Here is a 22,190-nt window from a genome sequence, read left to right on the forward strand (position 1 = left end):
CGTTTATTTTACCGCCGTGGGATCACAGACTTAGCATGTGACGTAAATTTCAACTTGATACATCCACTCGTTCCCGAGAGAAGCGTTTTTAACAGTCGGACGGACAGACGGACAACAAAGTGATCCTATAATGGTTCAGTTTTTACCGATTGTGGTACAGGACCCTAAGAACTCTCACTAGCAACAATACAGAAAAGGTGTGAATATAGTAAAGAAACCTAGAAGCGATAAAATAAATACGAATACTAAGAAGAAAACACTACTTGGGGCACAACGTCCCAGTCTGGTAGGGTTAGGTACGATTCAGAACCCACAAAATGGTTTTACATATTATCATCGTCTGAATGCATTAAATTTTAAGACAGAGAAAACTAGTACTTTATTCGCTTTCGCTTAACTTGCAGATAAAAAGTTACTGAAGTTGCAGTACGCTCGCGAAACACATACGAAATCACGTTTTTGGCCAATAACAAAAGACAAAGATCTCCACAAACGGTTCTTACCATGCTACTATACTGCAGCGCCCGTGTTATTCAAAAAGAGAATGCTGATTTCCTTCGGAAATGCATGCAAGCCACTTTCGATTAAAATGTCTTACCTGAACGGGAATATAAATAAAGGATGTACGAGTGCCGCTCGTCGACACATGTTTGACGACATGTGGAAGTTGGGGAGGGCCCTGGGTAGTGCTCGGATAGGCTAACGGCAAGGCGCCCGCCTACGATGAACGGGAAACCCAGGTTCGAGTCTCGGCCCGCCATAAGTTTTCACTGTCGTCATTTCATTACACTGCTGATGATTGTCCAAGTCGCAAAAGTGAAAACATTTTACATCTTATCAGGCATGTCGCTTGGTTTATAGCTGCCTAAAGTGATTCTGGAGTGCAGTACATTGCAGGTAAAATAGACCCCTAGTTCCGTTCTGCCCAGTGGTTCTGTCCTGCCCTGGTTTCCCCTACAAGAATTCCTTCCGTCCTACTGAGACCTTCCCGTCTCCTCTATATTCCTTTTGCTACGCAACCTTACCTTCTACAATAACCTATGAAACCTTCCCTTAGGATTTCTATCTCTTGCTTAGTAATAACAAACGAAATCTTCCCTTTGAAGTTAATTGTCTTTCTCAGTCTTCGCATACAAATCTAAATGCTGCTTATTGAAAGTGATTTTCTGAATATTTCGACGAAACATAGAATGTGTCGTCGTCGTGGCCCTCAGTCGTTACCAGCAATAATCCAAAACTGTTCCTTACCTTTTTTACTGTTACTGGATCGCCATCTGACTGCTACATAGAACTGCGACATGAATACACTTACTCTGGTTTACTATACTCTATTAGCTGCTGGTGGGCTCCCATAATAAGTGGCTGTATTTATTACCAAAGCTGACGTTATTCTTTAATTGGCTGGCTGGCTCTGAGCACTATGGGACTCAACTGCTGAGGTCATTAGTCCCCTAGAACTTAGAACTACTTAAACTAACTAACCTAAGGACATCACAAACATCCATGCCCGAGGCAGGATTCGAACCTGCGACCGTAGCGGTCTTACGGTTCCAGACTGCAGCGCCTTTAACCGCACGACCACTTCGACCGGCTATTCTTTAATTAATTTGGCTGAAGTTACGTAATTCATAGTTAAACTTTTTCTTGAGGACAATAAAATTTTGTAAAGTTGTACATTGATGTTTTTTTGGCATGGATTATAATGAGTAATGCAATATTACTGGCAAAAATTAATTATATTCTGAATGAAATAATTTTACAAACGTTCAAATGGGACTTACTTTATACAATAATCTTCCAACTAGCATTGCGCAAACATACCTTCAGTAGTCTTGAGTTTCTCAAAAATATAATTCAATAATATTAGTTCCTCTTATGATAATAGTTAGCTGATGTCTCTGTACATCCGTTTATAGTCTCTTGTAAACCATAGCTGGTGGCTGGCAGGCACACCGCTCCTCTCAGCCTCTCGCTTCAGACGTGCTACCGACTCGCTTCACATCTCGCTTACTACTGACTTCCTACGAACGCTAAAGTGCGGTCCCTCCAGCCAACAATGCTTTCTGGTGCAGACAATCCCTGCTACTATTACAAAATGTATCAATGCGCGGTCTTTCCCGCTATTTTCTTAAAACGTATCCATACGCGGTCTCTCCCGCCCTTTTTAAAATTATATCAATGTGCGGTCTCTCCTGCCAACAATACTTTGGTGCAGACATTCCCTGCTACCACAATTATTTCCAACACGACAAACATTAATTATTCCTACTTAATCCTATTAATAAAATACAAACATCTTTCATAAATTGTGGTTCGACAATAGGTAATAGAAATATACACGTCTTACACTACCTTCACCTGTAAGCCGAAATGGAAGAAATTTTAATACATTAATAACTTCTCTGGAATGAAGTTTATAGATGTCTCGAGAGTATAGCTTTCTCCAGAGGGTGTCGATGACTGGGATGGATTTTTAACACCTACGCCATAGGGACTGAAAGAGAAGGTACTGCCGAAGCAGTAGCCGTCGTGTAGCTACTGTCGGTAGCTTTGTTGGAACTTTGCACTTCTTTTCTTTCGCTCACTGGAGTTCACCGCGGACGCATCCACTACGATTTCTCGCAGGAGCTGTCTTGAGAAATGGCGCAGATATATCTGCGCGGATCAATCGCCAAATAAAAGTGTTGGAGGCCGCGCTGCTGCGAGGGGACTCCCCGACACAGCTCACAGCTGTCAGGCCCCGGGCAGACAGACTACGCCTCCGCCTTGCCGCTCGCTCGTGCACCTTTTTCTTCTCCTCCTCTGTAATAAAACTTTCCCGCTCCCAACTCACAGGGGCAGATATGGTATCTGCTTCTGCTCATGCAGGGTCAGCGCCACGCCTCCCCGTCTCCTTTCAGACAGAGAGTAACGGAGCAGAGAACAGTGACGTGAGGGAAAGCAACTTCTGGGTTGATGCATAAGTTCGTAGCCTTTTACCATAAATTTAATAAACCCAACAGATACGCAAAGCAGAGGCTTTAGTCATCAATAATATATTCCTCACTATGTACAACAGGCTACCAATGCTGGGGTATATTTTCGATTCCGCTACTGTAGAAATCAAGTGGTGATGAGGCGAAGGACTCGTGGAGCCACGTTCGGAGGGCGTTTTCATCCGGAAAGAAAGTTTCTTGAAGGTTGTTGTCGTTCCTGCGCAACACAGCTATCTCTTTATTCTCATGAAGTAATGAGCGCTGCCGACAAGGGATCTCAGGTCGATTACATATTCCTAGATTTTCAGAAGGCTTTTGATACCGTTCCTCACAAGCGACTGTTAATCCAATTGCGTGCATATGGAGTATTTTCTCAGTTGTGTGACTGGATTCGTGATTTCCTAGTGATAGACGGTAAATCATCGAGTAGAACAGACGTGATGTCTGGCGTTCCGCAAGGTAGTGTCATAGGCCCTCTGCTGTTCCTGATTTACGTAAATGATCTAGGAGATAATGTGAGCACTCCCCTTAAATTGTTTGCAGATGACGCTGTAATTTACTGTCTAGTAAAATCATCAGACGATCAATTCCAATTACAAAATGATCTAGAGAGAATTTCTATGTGGTGCGAAAAGTGGTAACTTGCACTAAACCAAAAAAAAAAAAGTGCGAGGGCCGGCCGCGGTGACCGAGCGGTTCTAGGCGCTTCAGTCCAGAACCGCATGACTGCTACGGTCGCAGGTTCGAATCCTGCCTCGGGCATGGATGTGTGTGATATCCTTAGGTTAGTTAGGTTTAAGTAGTTCTAAGTTCTAGGGACTGATGACCTTAGATGTTAAGTCCCATAGTGCTCAGAGCCATTTGAACCATTTGAAAGAAAAGTGCGAGGTCATCCACATGGGTACCAAAAGAAATCAGATAAATTTTGGGTATCCGATAAATCGCAAACATCTAAGGGCTGTCAGATCGACTAAATACCTAGGAATTACATTTACGAGCAACGTAAATTGGAAAGACCACATAGATAATACTGTGGGGAAGGCGAAACAAAGACTGCACTTTGTTGGCAGAAAACTTAGAATATGCGACAAACCCACTAAAGAGAAAGCATACATCACAGTTGTCCGGCCTCTGCTGGAATATTGCTGCGCGGTATGGGATCCTTACCAGGTAGGATTGACGGAAGACATCGAAAAAGCGCAAAGAAGGGCACCTCGTTTCGTGTTATCGCGCAGTAGGGGTGAGAGTGTCACTGATATGATACGCCAGTTGAGGTGGCAGTCACTGAAACGAAGGCGGATTTCTTTGCGGCGGGATCTATTTACGAAATTTCAATCACCAATTTTCTCTTCCGAATGCGAAAACATTTTGTTGACACCCACCTACGTAGGAAGAAATGATCATCATAATACAATATGAGAAATCAGAGCTCGAACTGAAAGATTTAGGTGTTCCTTTTCCCGCGCCCCATTCGAGAGTGGAATGGTAGAGAAGTAGTACCAAAATGGTTCGATGGACCTTCTGCCACACACTTAAGTGTGACTTGCAGAGTAACCATGTAGATGCAGATGTAGCAGAAAATGTGAAAGTTAGAGGGCGCTAGATCAGGTGAATAAGGTAGTGCGGAATGACATTCCACCTCAACTCCTGTAAAGTGTTTTTGGCCAGTCTGGCAGATGTGGGTGGGCATTACCTTCCTGGTCGTTTGTTCTTGGATTGCGTATCTCAGTTGTTGGCAGTAAATGTCAGCAGTGTTGGTTACACCTCGGGGAACCAATTCCGCCGGCCGCGGTGGTCTCGCTGTTCTAGGCGCGCAGTCCGGAACCGTGAGACTGCTACGGTCGCAGGTTCGAATCCTGCCTCGGGCATGGATGTGTGTGATGTCCTTAGGTTAGTTAGGTTTAAGTAGTTCTAAGTTATAGGGGACTGATAACCACAGCAGTTGAGTCCCATAGTGCTCGGAGCCATTTGAACCATTTTTTTGAACCAATTCCTAGTAGACCGCACCGTCGCTGTTCTACCAGACGCATACCATTACCTTTTGTGGATGTGCGCAGGTCTTTGTACGCGTAGTTGCTGCTTCGTTTGGGCTCGACGATTCCTCTCTTTTCTTTACCTTAGCGTAAAGACACCTTTTCTCGTCAGCAGTAATGGTGCAGGATAGGAATGGTCGGTATTGTTCACAAGCCAACTGTCGACGAGCAAGCAGAGATGCACATATGGTCACCCGCAGATTTTTGTGGTTTTGGCTTAGAGCATGTGGTTCACATATACCCGATTTGTGAACCTTCCCCAATGCATGCAAATGTCGCGTGATCGTGGCGTGATCACAGTTCATCACATTTGCGAGTTCTCGAATACAGTGACGTGGATCTTCATCAAACACCGAAGGTCTTCCTGAAAGTGGAGGATCTCAAATGCCAAAACGATCCTCCTTAAAAAGAGAAAACTATTTTCTTATCCTGTTCTGTCCAGTGTATTATCCCTGTACAAGGCGAAAATATTTCTGGCTACTTCTGCTCCTGTCACCTCTCTATTGTGTTTAAACAGAAGAATATGTCGGAAATGTTCCGATTTCTCCATTTCACACTCCATTTTCTAGCGTCCACAGGTCCACTCACTACCTCCAAATGACAAAATGACAACATGTATACTCAAATAGCAACAGTGAACTACAAAAAAAATGACAATCGGTAAATAAATCTATAGAACTAGAATACCAACACGCCAAACAAATACGTTCCGAACTTATGCCCAAATGATTGTTTTGAAGTACTGCTTTCCTTTGAGTAGTTGAGCGTCCTACGAAGGTCGCTTCTTGATTCTAAAGGTAGATTAACTCACTTGCAACGGTATGTACAAAATTAGTGACGTATGAGAAAAGGCTACTGAAACTTCATGCCAAATTAAGGTGAGGCTAGCATCCCGAACCTCCCCCTATCGTGAGCAGTTACTCCATCATCTGAGGTATCAACCCGCCACACACGACTTTCACTCACAGCTTTACTTCGAGCAAAAGTGTCTCCCTGTGCGGTACACTGCTGCAGTCTACCAGAACGTTTCAAATCAGTATGCACTCCTCTGCAAAGTGAATCAAGCGTCATTATACATTTCAGAATGAAAAATCTGTGGCAAATTTCTAAATGATGCATACGTTGCTGTTCTTTATGGCAGCACATTCCGTTCTAATGTGCTTAAAAGCATCATGCCAAGCGGTTTACAATTCCCGAATCTGGCACTATACCCGAGCAACAAAAGTGATGCCTAACGCGATGTAACTTGTAGATTCGGTAATCAACCTATAGTATTTGAACTGGAAACAGCACTTCTTCTCTTTATTTTTCTCCATGACTGACTACACAACACGGCTGTAATGATGTAAGTGATTTATCCTTCACTCCCGTTGGTTATTCTTTGTGTATTGACCCACAGAAACCGCTATCACCGAAACGAATTTCAGAAACTGACGATTCAAAGTATGTAACCAATTTTGTGAATTTACTTATTGTTTATGGATTTCAGTAAAATTTCAGAAGTATTTGCTGAACATGATACTTCACAATATAAGCAGTAGTGAACTTACAGTAATTGAAAAGGAACCCTGATTTTTTTAAAATGTGTCTTTCCCTGCTTATTAGCAACGACGGTTGTTGTAGTATTTTGTTCTTTTCAGTGAAACTTCACAGGGGGCTGGTAGTGGTGCAATGTAATTCACAATTGGGAACAAATGGGAGGAGACTGCCAGAATTCGAGTAATAATCAAGAGAGACCTCCTGAATAATTTGGAGAGAACTAGGTGAATTGTACTATTTTATTTCTCGGAAAAGTTTGTCATTGAGGCTCTGTAGTCATTTATTACTCATTAGCAATACGCAGTATGCCTGCGAGGTAGTATCCTATGACGTAAATAACGGATATGTAAAAAGAACAGAGCAGGACTGCAAACTGGCGAAACATTCGTTACTTCTGTTTAGTCATTTATAGCAGTAATGGCCCTTAATGGGATAATCCCAATTTTTTAAGGAAAAAGATAAATATTCAACAGTAAAACTGAGGTATCTTTCCGTTAATTTTCAGAATTACGCAACCATCTGACCTCAGATTGAATTATGGTGTACATCTTCTTGAACTGCTATACTTTTTTATACCTCTAAGACTTATAACTATATAGGACACTTGTTCGAGCAAAATATTGCTTCCTACGTTGTAAGAAATAAGTAATGGCCATTTTCCTCAATTATTTTTTTAGCAAATGTATATCATTTTGTATGTTGTGATGTTACATACTTAACGTGTGACTCTACGTCTACCTTGAGAACAAATGATCCTTCCGAACTATAAAAATAGATGATAATTCAGTACTTAGTAGTGCATTACTGCTGTACGTGTTCTTGTTAGAGATTTACATGTGGCTTAATCTGGAGAGACGGCGCGTGTTTCCGAAGTGACACGACAGTCGTACGAACTATTCTGCTGGGATTACTGTCGGGGGCGTTTCCACACGTTCCATGAATCGTCGCCCCCGGTCGCAGAATCGCATGGGCCCTGAAGAAGGGACCACTGATGCCATTAGGAGAAGAGACATAAGCGAACACAAGGATCTGAAAAATGCAGCCATTACATCGTTGTATTTCGATCTGTCAACTTCACACTACGCCCCCTCCATCCTCTCGCCATCCCCCTCACTGCAAAACAACAGTTCTGCAGTTTCCCTACACAGGAACAGCAGATTTAAAATAACTATAGTAAATAAATCACAAATTATATAAACCTTCTAAGAAAATCGAAAAATAATCTTGTTTTTATCACAGATACTTGGAAAAGGTACATGATCTTTTTGTTACAATTATTCATTATGAACTCACGCAGATTACGTGTGTGTATAAAGCTCGATTACAGAGGTCCTAGTGCCGAGAGCGTTGAGTCAGTGTTGCTAAGTCAGTTACCAGAGACATAACCGTAAAAATCGTATGGTGGAAAGAATGTGCATGGTGGAAGCAGTGACTGAGAGTTTCATCCTTGCTGCGGATAGACCCCCACCAAAGAAACATACGAAGTTATTTTTTCTTTTCAAGGTCCCATCGGTTGCGAAGTTAAAACCACAGAGAAATTCCGATGCGCATATATGTTGCGCAGTGTCTCTAGTATACCCATCGAGAGAACGTAAAAATATCTAGGGCAACAGAGTCTCCCATCAAGTGCTATCATTTGATTTCTCTATGCTGAGATGCTGTGCTTGAATTCCGTTTTGCATAATGTAACCCTCATGAGTGACTTCAAATGGCGTACTAATTTTAAAATAAGAACTAAACTAAAACTCCTTCCAAACAGGACATAAAGGCCCAACGGTGCCGACCGGCCACCGTGTCATTCTCGGTCCATAGGCGTCACTGGATGCGGATATGGAGAAGCATCTGGTCAGCACACTGATCTCCCTGCCGTATGTCAGTTTCCGAGACCGGTGGCACTACTCCTCAATCAAGCAGCTCCTCAGTTTTGCCTCACGAGGGCTGAGTGCACCCGGATTGCCAACAGCGTTCGGCAGACAGGATATTCACCAATCCGAATGCTAGCTCAGCCTTACAGCCCTTAACTTCGGTGATCTGACGGGAACCGGTGTTACCACTGCGGAGAAGTCGTTGGCAACTTTGAAACTAGACGTTCAGACATTCATGGTGCAGCTGTCAGGGAAGGCAGTGGGTGTCAGCTGATGATCTTGTGCAGCGATCAGATCAGACAATGCGAAAAATTATCTACCAAAATCGGGACAAACGAAGAGGGATGTTGTCGTCAGGCTTTGTACTTCTCTCCAAGAGAATGCTCAGCCGCATACTGCAGCTGCACCAAACACGCTCCTGCAGCTTTTTTCATGGGAAGTGTTTGATAACGCACCATACTGCCAGAACTTGGTTCCCTCTGAGTTTCACCTCTTTGTTCACATGAAACTCTAGATACGTAGAAAGCGTTTTCGCATAGAGGACGAGCTGCCGACCAGCGTAGAGGACAGGCGGAATACGCAGGCGTCTGCCTTCTGTGACGAGAGTACTGGGAAGTTGTTATCATGCTACTTCAAATGACTAAGTCGGAGAAGCGGCTATATAAAGAACTAGCTTGAAAGAGTAGGTAGCTAGGTGTTTTAGAACTTCATTGATTTTTCACTGTGATTTCCGTGTCTCAACAGATCATATCATTTTTTCTTGACAAAAAAGGAAAAGAAAAAGAAAAGGAACAGAGAGACAACAGTCCACGTAACGATACTGATCAGTGAGACAATGTGTTTTTATTAAAAGTCAATATTAGAGCATAGAATGGAGGAAATTGCCAGTGTCTGTGTCAATCATATCAGTCAGTACTTGATTGTAGTGTTGTATGGGTTACAATATTCGGCAAGTGTGTATTCCACCAGAATAGTGTGTAACCATAATTCAATTTATTGGGTGAGAGAAATCAACCGTGGGTAGTATGTAGGATGATTGACTATCCCACATTGTACCTGAAAAGAAAAGGATTGACCTACAACGGTGCAAGGCGGCAGTGGAGGCGGCAGCTGTGTGAGGCAAGCCCACCATTGCCACATAAGCCATGGTGGCAATAGAAGTCTGTTAGGTAGTCATTTCCTTATCATGCTATATGGATAAAATAACAGTAGAGAAATGAGTAACTCGTATGCTTCTCCCGGTTAATTATCGTCTGTCTTTCATGGTGTTCTCCTTCTTTTCTTTTTCCTGTGCCTACGCACTTCGCATTTGGCTGGGACTTTTCTCGTCATATTATGGACGAGTCCAACTGCACTAAATTACTGTACCAGTGTCTCAGTGAAACCTACAAAACAAACGATGTTCTTGTTTAACCTGTCTTCCACGATGTGAAGTAAGGTTCATATATTAACTCAAATCTCATAGACTCTGTGACACATGAACTACTTCAACAAAACTTGTGAATAATTGCTGGTGACAAGCGAAGCTGAAAGCGATAGAACGAGATGCCACAGAAACACACACAGACAGACACATACATACACACACACGCACACAAACACACACACACAAACACACACACACAAACACACACAGAGAGAGACGCGCGTATGTTCGCAGATGAATAACTCTAATTGAAACGTCCCCTTTGAAAAATTTATACATGACTGTGCTTAAACTGAGACAATATTTTTTAGCGCAACGCAATCTGACTTTTAAAAATCCCTTCAATGGCCCTGACTAACAATAACCTATACCTTTCACAAATCACTTACCTCACAAAAATCTGCATTACTCGAACTACTGCAATACGGGGAGCGCCACTACTGCCAGCTAAATAAAAGACTCAAACTACTGAAGGCACTAACTACTGATAGCTACTGAAGGCACTAACTACTGATAGGCATAGTTAGCAAATGAAAGATTTTGATAGAGAACAACAATGTATTTACCTTAATAGTGTTCAAAGGTCATAATATATATAGCAGTTCATGACATCCATTCTTACAAATGTACTGTTTCTGATGGACACACGTCCAGATCATCTGCTCTCAAAAATCCGCCATCTCACTTCCCCACATCCACCACTGCTGGTGGCTCACCTCCAACTGCGCAACGCTATGCGCTGTTAACATCTAGCTGCCCAACACTACAATGGCAGACAACAATGCAAACTAGCCACAGACTGCACACGGCACAGCCAGTGATTTTCATATAGAGTGCTACGTGGCGTTACCAGTAAGAAAACCTAAACAGCCTACTTACATAGCCCCCATGCTCCCCACAAAAAATTTTACAAGTTGTTTTGGGCACTGGCCAATACATATTTGTTAAAAAAAATTTCACAATTACAATAACAAAGAAATCATATGCACACACTTATTGATACAATGTTGGTCAAAAGCTAAAATTTTCTCGCAGTCCATAAAGACAGTCCTGTTCATTCATCACAGTAAAATTGCAGTTTTTTTTCTCAAAGTCTGAGCAGTAAAATACAATGCACATGGAAGTAGTGGATTTCACTGCAGTCTTGAAGAAGTAGTGTTGTCCTTCCAACAGAAAGACAGTGCTGACTCTTGACATGCAGACAGGTATTGGTCCACAACAGAGCAAACCCACAGCAGAGTCAGTCGAAGTTTTGAAGAATATTGGTAGGTAGGTCGTCACAGAGTAGACCCACTGTAGTCCTGGTAGAGATTATGGTATTGGTGGGCCACCAGAGGTTCAGACCCACTGCAGTCCTTGTAGAAATAATGGTATTCGTGGGCCACCAGAGATGCAGACCCACTGTAGTCCTTGTAGAGACGGCCAGCAGCCATCTGTTGCGACTGTGCAGGTTCACAATCACCATCGAAGAGTCTTGCAGACAATATAGGAAGTCCATGAACCACCACTTGTGCACTCACAAAGTTTTTGGAATTGTCCTTAGAACCAGCAATGCTGTTAACCAGTCCCTTGCTGAATTATCAACACACGTGCAAACACTAACGGTGCCAACTTCTCACATATTGAGCATATACTATGACCAACAGAAATGTGTGCACTGAAATGAATGCTTACTAGCTACTTAATTTGCTGAACTGGTGTCCATTACAATTTTATAACATGAGAATACAATTACAAAGATACAGAAAACATCATTAAAACATAATAATACAGATAACATTTGTAGTAACACAGGCTTTACAAAAGAATAGAAATAAACATATACATCAGTGTTACAGGAATTATGACATAAGTAAATATATAAAATAATGAGAATAGCTTTCGAAACATTAATTTCCCATATGAGCATTGAAACAAAACAGAATAAATAATGTGTAAACATCTTTACAAAGTAAATAACATATTATCAGAAAAATTCTGCAACATAACTCTTATTAGATAAACACATAAAGACAGGAAAAACACAAATTCACACAGTGTAATAACATAAATATACAGGACAGGGTTTGTTTTCAGTGTGACATTTGGTACTGCAGTCCAACCCAAAACTTCATTCTATAGATCTTTCCTCTTATTTCAACATTTGTTTCCACCAACAACAAAAAAATCCTATCCAAGCATGCTTTCTGTATTCTGTTCACATCCTCTTTCATAAATAGTTTTTCTCCACTGTACACTACTTGTTTGGCCAAACCATTTTCTTACAGCTTCTCAATGCATTTCTTCCAATTCATCATAACTCATTCTCTTATATAGTCTACCACCTCTTAAGCTAACTTAAATCTACTGAGCTCAGATGCTAAACTAAGGGACGAGGCAATGCAGCAGCACAAAACAATTAACACAAACAGCAATGACAAAAAAATGGAAATTGGCAAAGCAAGCTACAGTAAATCTAAATTACCAAGCTAATGCAACATTACAACTAATATGAGCCAAGGTGCAGCAACAAGAAAAATAAATCAGTAGTAAAACTGGCTTAACAGAGTAATACAAAGTGAAATTTAGTAGCACTATGCCTGACAAACAGCAGCAGCAAATGCAATAACTTATATCTAAACACAACAAAGCTCAAGCAGAAAAAATATTACAGTAGAAATGGCCATGTTTAATACCTATGTCACATCTTAACACTAAAGTGATGCATCACGATAACTTACTCTACCAAAAAAAAGTAGTTGAAAAGAAAATTATGTATGCAGTTACTGTTATTAATCCCTTCTTATTGTTTTATCCATTCCAAGTGCTCCTTTTTTGAAGAATATGGATCATAAAATTATTATTTAATAGATCTGTTGGCAGAAAATGTTCACATTAGCAAATGCACTTACTTCTGTTTTATAAAACCAATGATGCGACACAGCTGGAGACCAGATATTAAACAAAATGAGCAATCTCTCAACTAGAAAGGCAATAGATGTAAAATGTTTCTCATCATTTCATTAGGCATTTTAGTAAATATCATAAATTATGAGCTCTACAGTGTAATCATATGTTATCAAGTTTGAGCGTGTCGTATTTGCGATGCTTTCGACAAAGAAATGTCAATAGTGAGGATAATGGCCTCATTTTCTTTTCTCCACCTAATGGCTTTCTTTTGTCAGACGACTATCTCTCAGCTGGGCGCCCAAAACGCATTATGTGAAGGTGACCTACCTTCCTTACCGAAATATTTACGACATCAGTTTCCGCAACAGTGAAAGTCTCATATAAAAATTTCACAGGTCGAGAATTTGCGTTACAAATGTGTAGACACAAAATCCTGTAAATACAACAGTGTCCAAAAAATTTTCGTTGGCATTGTGATAAATTCACGCATTTACACTTATTTCATAACTCTTTAAAGTACGATTCTTGGTTTCCATCATCCTTTTTCACAAGTCAGAGTCACTAACCACTACTCCTTATTCCTTACCTTATTACACATATACATATTCATCAACACGTCTTCAATATTTCATCATAATAAATACATAGCATAATCAGATTCCTCATATAGCATCATCTCATTGATCATAAACATACCTCAACAGCATAATACACATCGTCGTCGTAATAATAACATCATAACAGATCAATCACATCTCAAAATCGTCGTAGCTTTCTGAATATTTTAAAACCTATAAAAAAGTCTCTGATCATTTCAAAAGTGTCATCTACCTAAAACGTACTTTAAAAATCGTGATCCCATACCAAATATATCATTCAAAGCTCTCATAATATCACAATGGTTCTGAAAAAATATGAACAGTTCACAAAGTACAGACAAAATACAATTTCGTAAGTGTGAAGTTATCGAACGGTGTAATTACATAAACACGTGTCACTGACGTAATATAAAAAATGTTTGTCTCTCTCAGTTAAATGATCAGATAGCTGTGTAATTATGTGTTAGAGATATATGGTACCGATGTGTAGAGTTGTATAAGCAAATACCATATTAGCTAGGGCTCCTTGTGTTTGCCACACACATGGTACACAAAGTAGGCGTGTACCCCCCTGAGGATTAATGTAATTATACCCTCAGGTGTTACAGATTACAGCAATGGAATGAAATGTATCACGGAAAACTTCTTTGTAATTCAAATATCATTAAAAATAAATGTTTTAAGTACAAAATTGATCACTCAATTACGTGTACTGTAGAGCTAAACCGTGCGTCTTGTTGTAAGATATTCTCTGTGGAAGTGTCGTAGTTATCGTCCTCTGAAAGCTACGTTCTGCAGAAGCCAATGTACTTACCTCATGATAAACAAAAGTGAAACGCTTTGCGTATAGATATCTTACTTATTACGCTTATTGCCGTGATGAAGCTGGTTCATACTCCAAGTAGCCACACATAAATTCTAATCTGTGCTCTAATGACCAGTTGGGAGGAAAACAATGAGAGAATTGATGGAGCCACGCTTGTGGATGAATGTCGTTGCCAGAATTCTTAAATGTTTTGAATTTACGTGTAGTAATGAACAGCTTATAGTCAAAATCATCGTGTCGGCGAGTAGCATATCGGTCATTGTTACGTCGTGTCGGCGGTTCCTTCTCAAAATTCGATGCACCTTGTCAATTTCTTTCACAATTTCCAAAATGCCCTGTGTTATTATTTTGTGGCTTTTCCGTATTTCTAAGTCCCTCTTCCTGTGTTGGAGAGCGAGTGTCCTCTGAAATAGATAATTTTTGTATTACTTGTGCCAACTGATCTTGTACTTGTGTTTTGTGTTGCGTATTAATTCGATTCTGATTTTGTTTGAATTTCTTAATTTTTTCATACTTCTCTGTGTCAGTGATGGCTACAGGTCTTGTGTCATTCAGATCATCATCTACCTTTGCAGATAAGTTAGTGAACTGATCCGAAAGTTCGGCTACTTTCTCCGATAGTTTACTTATTTCCTCAGTGTGTTTTTCTGGACCAAGTTTCAGAGTGTCCATTTCTGTTGAAATCGTATCTACTGTGTCCTTTAAGTTTTCCTGAGTTTTTGCAAGTTGCGTAACCGAATCGGTAGATGCAACTGAGTCAATTTTATCTTGCAAGGCCTCATGATTTTCATGAACAATAGTTTGCAGTTCTTTGATGGCTGCTTCGTGATTCTGTAATGTAATTTCATGCCGCGAAAAAATAGGTTGGAAATGCTCACAAATTTGTGTTTTTACGTATTTACAGGCTTTTTGGCATTTCGATTCGATTTTATGTAACTAAGTAGTTAAATCTTGACGTGTTTGTTCAAGTGTATGTTCCACTGAGTCTAACTTTTGAAGCTTTTGTTCCATTGCGCCTAACTGTTGCTGTGTTTGTCTCTGGTGTTGTTCCATGGTGTCTAACTTTTGAATATTTTGTTCCATTTGTCTAACGTTTGAAGATTTAGTCCCATTTGTTTCTGATTTTGTTCAAGTGTTGTGTCTAACTTTTGTAGCCTTTGTCCCATTTGTTGCATTAACTGTAATAACAGTGGACTGGTGTCTGAAACATGTTCCTCAGTGATTTTCGGCAGTGAAGTTGCACCGGCAACATTCACATTTTGACAAGCAGAAAATGTGTCTTGACTTATTTGAGAAAACGGTGAGGACATAAAACCTGAATCTGCAGTATTTGCAAAATTGTGTCCTGTCATTCCCGATTCGTGAGGCGGGCTGTTCCCGACCGATCGATCGATAATGCTTCCCTGTTCACTAATTCTTTAACTGTCTACACCATTGTTTGCCGCCCGCTCCATTTCCCTATGCACAATTACCAAATTACTACTTTGAATGTCTGTTAATTCATTACACAGTGGTACTGATAATGTACGCTCGTCGTCACTATTATTTCTCAGTTTACTTTGTAGCCTAGTGTTACGTTTTTCACACGCCATAATTATCATGTATTTTACACGATAACACAGTAAAGCACAATTTGAAGAGCAAAATAACAAAACACATTAACATATCTAGTTAATCGCAAGCGCAGCTGCGAAATACTTGGTGCAAATCTACATGCATGCCACAACTGCTTTACTGTACAACGATGAAAGACTGCAGCTACAAAGGAAACTCTCGCTACAATTACGCGCTAGCAATGAACAAAAGCTTCACTAATTACACAAACTACAAGAAGAAATCAGAAGATTCCAGTGAGGTATACTCGGCTAAGGGTCGACATATGAAACGTCCCCTTAGAAAAATTATACATGACTGTGCTTAAACTGACACACAATATTTTTTAGCGCAACGCAATCTGACTTTCAAAAATCCCTACAAAAGCATGGCCCTGACTAACAATAACCTATACCTTTCATGAATCACTTACCTCACAAAAATCTTCGTTACTCGAACTACTGCAATACGGCGAGCGCCACTACTGCCAGCTAAATAAAAGATTCAAACTACTGAAGGCACTAACTACTGACAGGCATAGTTAGCAAATGAAAGATTTTGATAGAGAACAACAATGTATATACCTTAATAGTGTTCAAAGGTCATAATATATATAGCAGTTCATGACATCCTTTCTTACAAATGTACTGTTTCTGATGGACACACGTCCAGATCATCTGCTCTCAAAAATCCGCCATCTCACTTCCCCACATCCACCACTGCCAGCGGCTCACCTCCAACTGCGCAACGCTATGCGCTGTTGACATCCAGCTGCCCAACACTACAATGGCAGACAACAATGCAAACTAGCCACAGACTCCACACAGCACAGCCAGTGATTTTCATACAGAGCGCTACGTGGCGTTACCAATAAGAAAACCTAAACAGCCTACTTACGTAGTCTACATGAATCCTTACCAGCAACAGAATTACACTATCATATTTGTTTGGAAATATAGTTTTGTCTGCCTCTTAGGAAACTAAAATTTCCACTGTTGTGGTGATTTTTCTAGTGATCGGACTGGGATTAACGTAATATTTAGAACCTGATGTATAATTACAAGAATTTTTCCATTAAATGAAGTTAGTTTGTCTGTTACGCGACTGCAAATTAGCTCGAGTGTGAATTTCAAAAATCTCAGGGTGGTTACTGATTAATAAAAAAAAATAGTTTAGCCGTCGACATGATGAACAAACAAAAAATTAATTTGTTGAGGAGTCGATATTTTAATGGAAGTAAAATTTTGTGCTTTATTATGAGTAAGTAAATCTCCAGTGTAGCGGGTATCAGATTCTTATTAGAGAACTTTATTCTGCAGGTAGCACCGAAGTTATATTACAAGTTAAAATAGTGTTCGGTGATCCGGATTTCTAAGTTTGCGAGTCTCAGAGGGTAAATTTTCGAGTCTCAGAAAATGTTCGTCCATAGAGTTAACACTAAGTTTACCTTAAAATATTTCTGACAAGTAGCGTAGTAATAGATCTCAGCATCTTTTCAGTCAGAGTCACGTTACCTGCATTGCTATGTGCATTCGTCTGTGGTGCGCGTACTAAGAAATTAGTGAAGTAAATAGATGAAATCATTGAACAGTATTGCGGTTTTCAGTGCCCAGAATGATCTTTTCTGGCCATATTATACGGTTCTGCGATACTAAATATAATTTTTATCATTCCTGTGAAGCCGACGATTGCGCTTAGCACATCATGCTGAATAAATACAAAAGACCCCGAACAATAATCGGCGAGCAACTCTGTTAGTGCCGGGGAAGAGAGGTAGTGTAGTAAAACATTGTCGCCATCTTAACGCTATTGGTATTTACAACATATCACTGAACGATGGAAACAATGTGAATGAAATAAATGAAGTATGTTTACGTGTAGTATCTTATGTTTCATTAACTGAATTTAATGTCAGTGTTTGGGAGAACACTCTACAATATTAAATAGAAACACTTTTCTGATCTTCAGTAAAATTTTGTTCATTTGAACACGAACGGGATTTTGGTCTCTTTTGGCCATCGTTTGGTGACAACTGAATGCCGCAACCACAGCCAAAAGGGCACTCAACCTGCTCAGGCTGGACGGGGTGGCCGAGCGGTTCTAGCCGCCACAGTCTGGAACCGCGCGACCGCTACGGTCGTAGGTTCGAATCCTGCCTCGGGCATGGATGTTTGTGATATCCTTCGGTTAGTTAGGTTTAAGTAGTTCTAAGTGCTAGGGGACTGATGACGTCAGACGTTAAGTCCCATAGTGCTCAGAGCCTTTTTTGAGCCTGCTTAGCGTGGGACTATTTAGGTGGGGTGATCTTAGTTTACTGCTTACAAACCGAATTGTGTAACTTCGCTTTTTTACGTGTTGTATTAAAACACAAGCTCAAATACTGCTATTATTTTTTATACTTTTATATACTATTAATAGCGAAGGCGAGTAATTTTTTGTGGTACGGATGCAAATCGAAATCACAGAAGAGGTGAAGTTAGTTTTCATAAGTACAGAAGGCAAAGGAACTAATTCCAGTAATCATACCAGAAATAGTCACTTTACATGTTAATTAATATCAAAACACAGTTGAATTACGAGTCAATATAGTAAGAATAATTAATGCTACAGTACAACTATGAGACAAGAACTCCTCATAGGTACATCTAGTAACTTTACTTTTTTCCGCAGCTTTCTTTTTCTACTCATGAGAGTCTCAGCGATCTGTTGTAGGATCTTGCTCTTTTAGCTGAAACTGTGGCCTCAGGCAGTGAGGTCCGCCGTTGGCAACATGAACAGCCAAAGACTTCATCTGTAGCCTACTGGATGCATCCACAAGCAGTGATATGCACCTGGCTCCTGAAATCAGGCAGGAAATGGAACCAGCTTCCTTTCTCACACACAATATCTTCTAATAGTGCTGTGCTCTAGTTCCAACACGCTCACGCTATGCCTACGTGGCTGGGATACTTACTGGATGTCACTACCGGAAAAACCCTTTGGTATGCGAGTACGCGGATGCTGATGGGCTCGCGTGACCACAGGCTATCTGGATATTTCTCTTGGTGTGCATCTACAAATTCACAAGTTCAGTGATCATTGATCCAGAATTCATGAAACAACAGCTATAATATCAAATGAAACTGGAGGCACAACTAGAATAAAAACAAAAAGAACAGCTGCAACTTCCAAAGGAATAGGAGGCGCAACATAAACAATTAGAAAAGCAAATTCTGGAACAACAACAAAGGCAGCAACTGATTGCCCGTCTAGCCGCGCGGTCTAAAGCCCTGTTTCCCGAGCAGAAAGGCGCCGGTCCGCGGCACGAATCCGCCCGGCGAATTAGTGTCGAGGTTCAGCGTGTCGGCCAGCCTGTGAATGGTTTTTAAGGAGGTTTTCCATCTACTTCGGCGAATGCGGGGTGGTTCCCCTTATTTCGCTTCAGTTACACTACATTGACGATTTCTGCGCTAACACTGTCTCCACGTACGCGTTCACCATAATTACTCTACCATGCAAACATTTAGGGCTACACTCGTCTGGTACGAGAGAGGCGGTCGACTGGGGGCCGAACCGCACAGTAACACTGGGTTCGTTGTGGGGCGGCGGTGGGTTGGGTGGACTGCTGTGGCCTGTTGTGGGGTTGTGAAATGGTCCAAATGGCTCTGAGCACTATGGGACTTAACATCTGTGGTCATCAGTCCCCTAGAACTTAGAACTACTTAAACCTAACTAACCTAAGGACATCACACACATCCATGCCTGAGGCAGGATTCGAACCTGCGACCGTAGCAGTCCCGCGGTTCCGGACTGAGCGCCTAGAACCGCTAGACCACCGCGGCCGGCGTGGGGTTGTGAACCACCGAGGGCTATTGCGGGACGAAAACTCTCCGTCGTTTCTGCGTCCTCAATTTAAATACACAACACACAATACAAAGCAGGAAGTTGTGGAACAGAAACAGCTTACTTAACAGCAGCTCATGAAGCCAGAACAGCATCTGGCAACACTGTTCGCTCCATATCATCCAGAAGAAGACTGGGACTAATACAATAGTCGTCTTCATCTCCACTTACACCTGAGTGACATAAATGACTCTGCCAAACAGCGCATTTTTTCTGCTATGCACTAACCCCGGAGAAAAGTATTTTCTAAAAAAGTGAGAAGGCGTCTTCTCATTGAATCTAAGGGTTTAGAATTGTCAGAAATCCGTCCTTTAATTTCAAAGCAAAACAAGCAGTCAAGGGGATCATAAAAGCTAGACTCGCATTTATTTCACTATCTCGGTATGATACATCAGTCATATGGTTGATCTCAAACTGCTGACTCCAAAATGTCGTGGAGATGAAAGTTACAGAGAATCCTGCACCGAATAGTAAGTGCGTGATGTAATAGTTATGCGTGCATCTCACAAAGATATCTGTGCATATTCGTTGAAATTAACAAGTCCTCCTCTCAAGGAAGTGTTAGCCATATCAACAACCTTTGGAATGTCATATGTAGCACAACAATATTTTGGTAAAGTAACTCATCTTCTGTGAAACCATTTACTACAGCATATGCATCACAGCTATATTTTGATGTAAATTATGTATTTTCTGTAAAACAGCATTCCTATTCACGCCACAGTAAGCGTGATTGAAGCTCATTTAGGACAAAGTCTAAGCAACATATCAGCAGCATCATTTATTCGACTCACAGTGTTCATGTAGTTCCTCTATCATAACAACAGCAGAGTGGGGTGTGGTATCCAGCGTGTCGTAGTAGTTTTTCTAGACACACACACGAGCACTCGGTGCCCGCATAGGGAAACGCTCTCTGCAGAGTGCTGCAAACAAGGTTATGTGACGGAAGTTTGCAAAGGCGGCACCGCGTTACGTCAACAGCGCAGCCTCGGGGTAAACGTGCTACAGGCACGGCCGAACCCTTTCGCAGCATGTCCACAAAAAGTTTTTTCTCCTACTAACGATACACATCCAGTAAATAAACATTCCTGTTATTTCCGGTTCGCCAAATTCTATCATAACTGACGAAATGTTTACAAAGACTGGCTCTCTGCCTCTTCAGCCAACACTAATAGAGGTTACAGTTTTACACAGGTACAGCGTAGTTCTGAGTGGCAGACGCTCAGTAACGGCATTGTTCGGGAAAGTCTGCCGTCCGATTGCTTTGCCAGGTGTACCATAGCTTGGAGTACAAAACATTTTTGGGGCCAGCGCTTTTTCGTCTTACGATTTTAAAACAGCTAACGTCAGCACTCTGTCAGCAGTAGTAGTGTTCAATAATCTTCAGTCAATATGTTTTGAATTTTTAGCTCAATTTTTAGCAGGCGTACAGTGTGCAAATAATTATGTAGCTCTCATCCAGCTCTGCATCACCTAGATCTGTGCCAGTAGCTTGCGAGATGTCTTCAACGAGGAATAATATCACCTGGTGGAACAGGATTACCTAGTCACTGGTCAATATCACTGGTAGATTCATGTAAGCTATGTGGTCCCAAAAGTGTTTGCGGTGATTTTAAATCAACGGTAAGTGTTTCGCATTCGATCACAGCCACTGCTTAAATTTTGAATGGGGATTTTCAGCAAATTTGGACGAGGGTTTCCAGCGTAAGGAGTGACATTCTGTCTGCCAACGGCTTCGTCGAAGAGGCCTACGGTGCTCAGGACTCCTCCTGTGGGAAACTGCCGCCTGGAGACGGAATAATCGCCAGTGGTCAACGGCATGGCGTTGCACAAGGTACTGGAAACCACTCCACTGAAGAACTGTGATGTGTAACCATACGTCAAGTGGCCTGTAACTAATCAGCCCTCCAGTCGGATCGATGGTAGGCGACAGGCAAGGAGGAGAAAAGAAGAAAAGGTACAGTCCTACCAGTCGGAGACGATGTAATGCTAGAAAATTTCAAAACGGAATGCAAAGGCCCAGTCTGGGTTTAATGGGGATCACTGAAGTGACATGAAAATTAGATAAGAATTTCTTGGTCAGGCACACATAAGGTGAAATCCACAACAGCAAAAATGGCATAGCGGGAGTAGGATTTGTTATGATTAAGAAGGTACTGCAGAGATTGTGCTACTGTGAGTGGTTCTGAGTAGGGGTTATTCTCATCAGGTTCGACAGCAAGCCAAGGCCACAAAGATACTTCGGGTATACATGCCGATTTTGCAAGCAGAAGATGAAGAGAGGGAAATGATAAATTCGGATATTGAAATGGTATTGTGTGTGTAAAATGAGACGTTAATTTAACAATAGTTGGGAATTGGAACGCGGTAGTAGGGAAAGGAATAGAATACTGAGTTACGGAAGAATGTGGTGCGAAAGAGGAGAAGAGCTAATTGAATTCAGCGACAAATTTCTGTTAGTAACAGCCGAAAAACTATTCAGCAATCACAAAAGGAAGAGGGTTGGAGACGCATTAAGCTTCCAACAATATGGTCAGCCAGAGATTCAGCAGTCTGATTGTTG

This window comes from Schistocerca serialis, chromosome 6, assembly GCF_023864345.2.
Source record: "Schistocerca serialis cubense isolate TAMUIC-IGC-003099 chromosome 6, iqSchSeri2.2, whole genome shotgun sequence".
NCBI classification, from domain to species: domain Eukaryota; kingdom Metazoa; phylum Arthropoda; class Insecta; order Orthoptera; family Acrididae; genus Schistocerca; species Schistocerca serialis.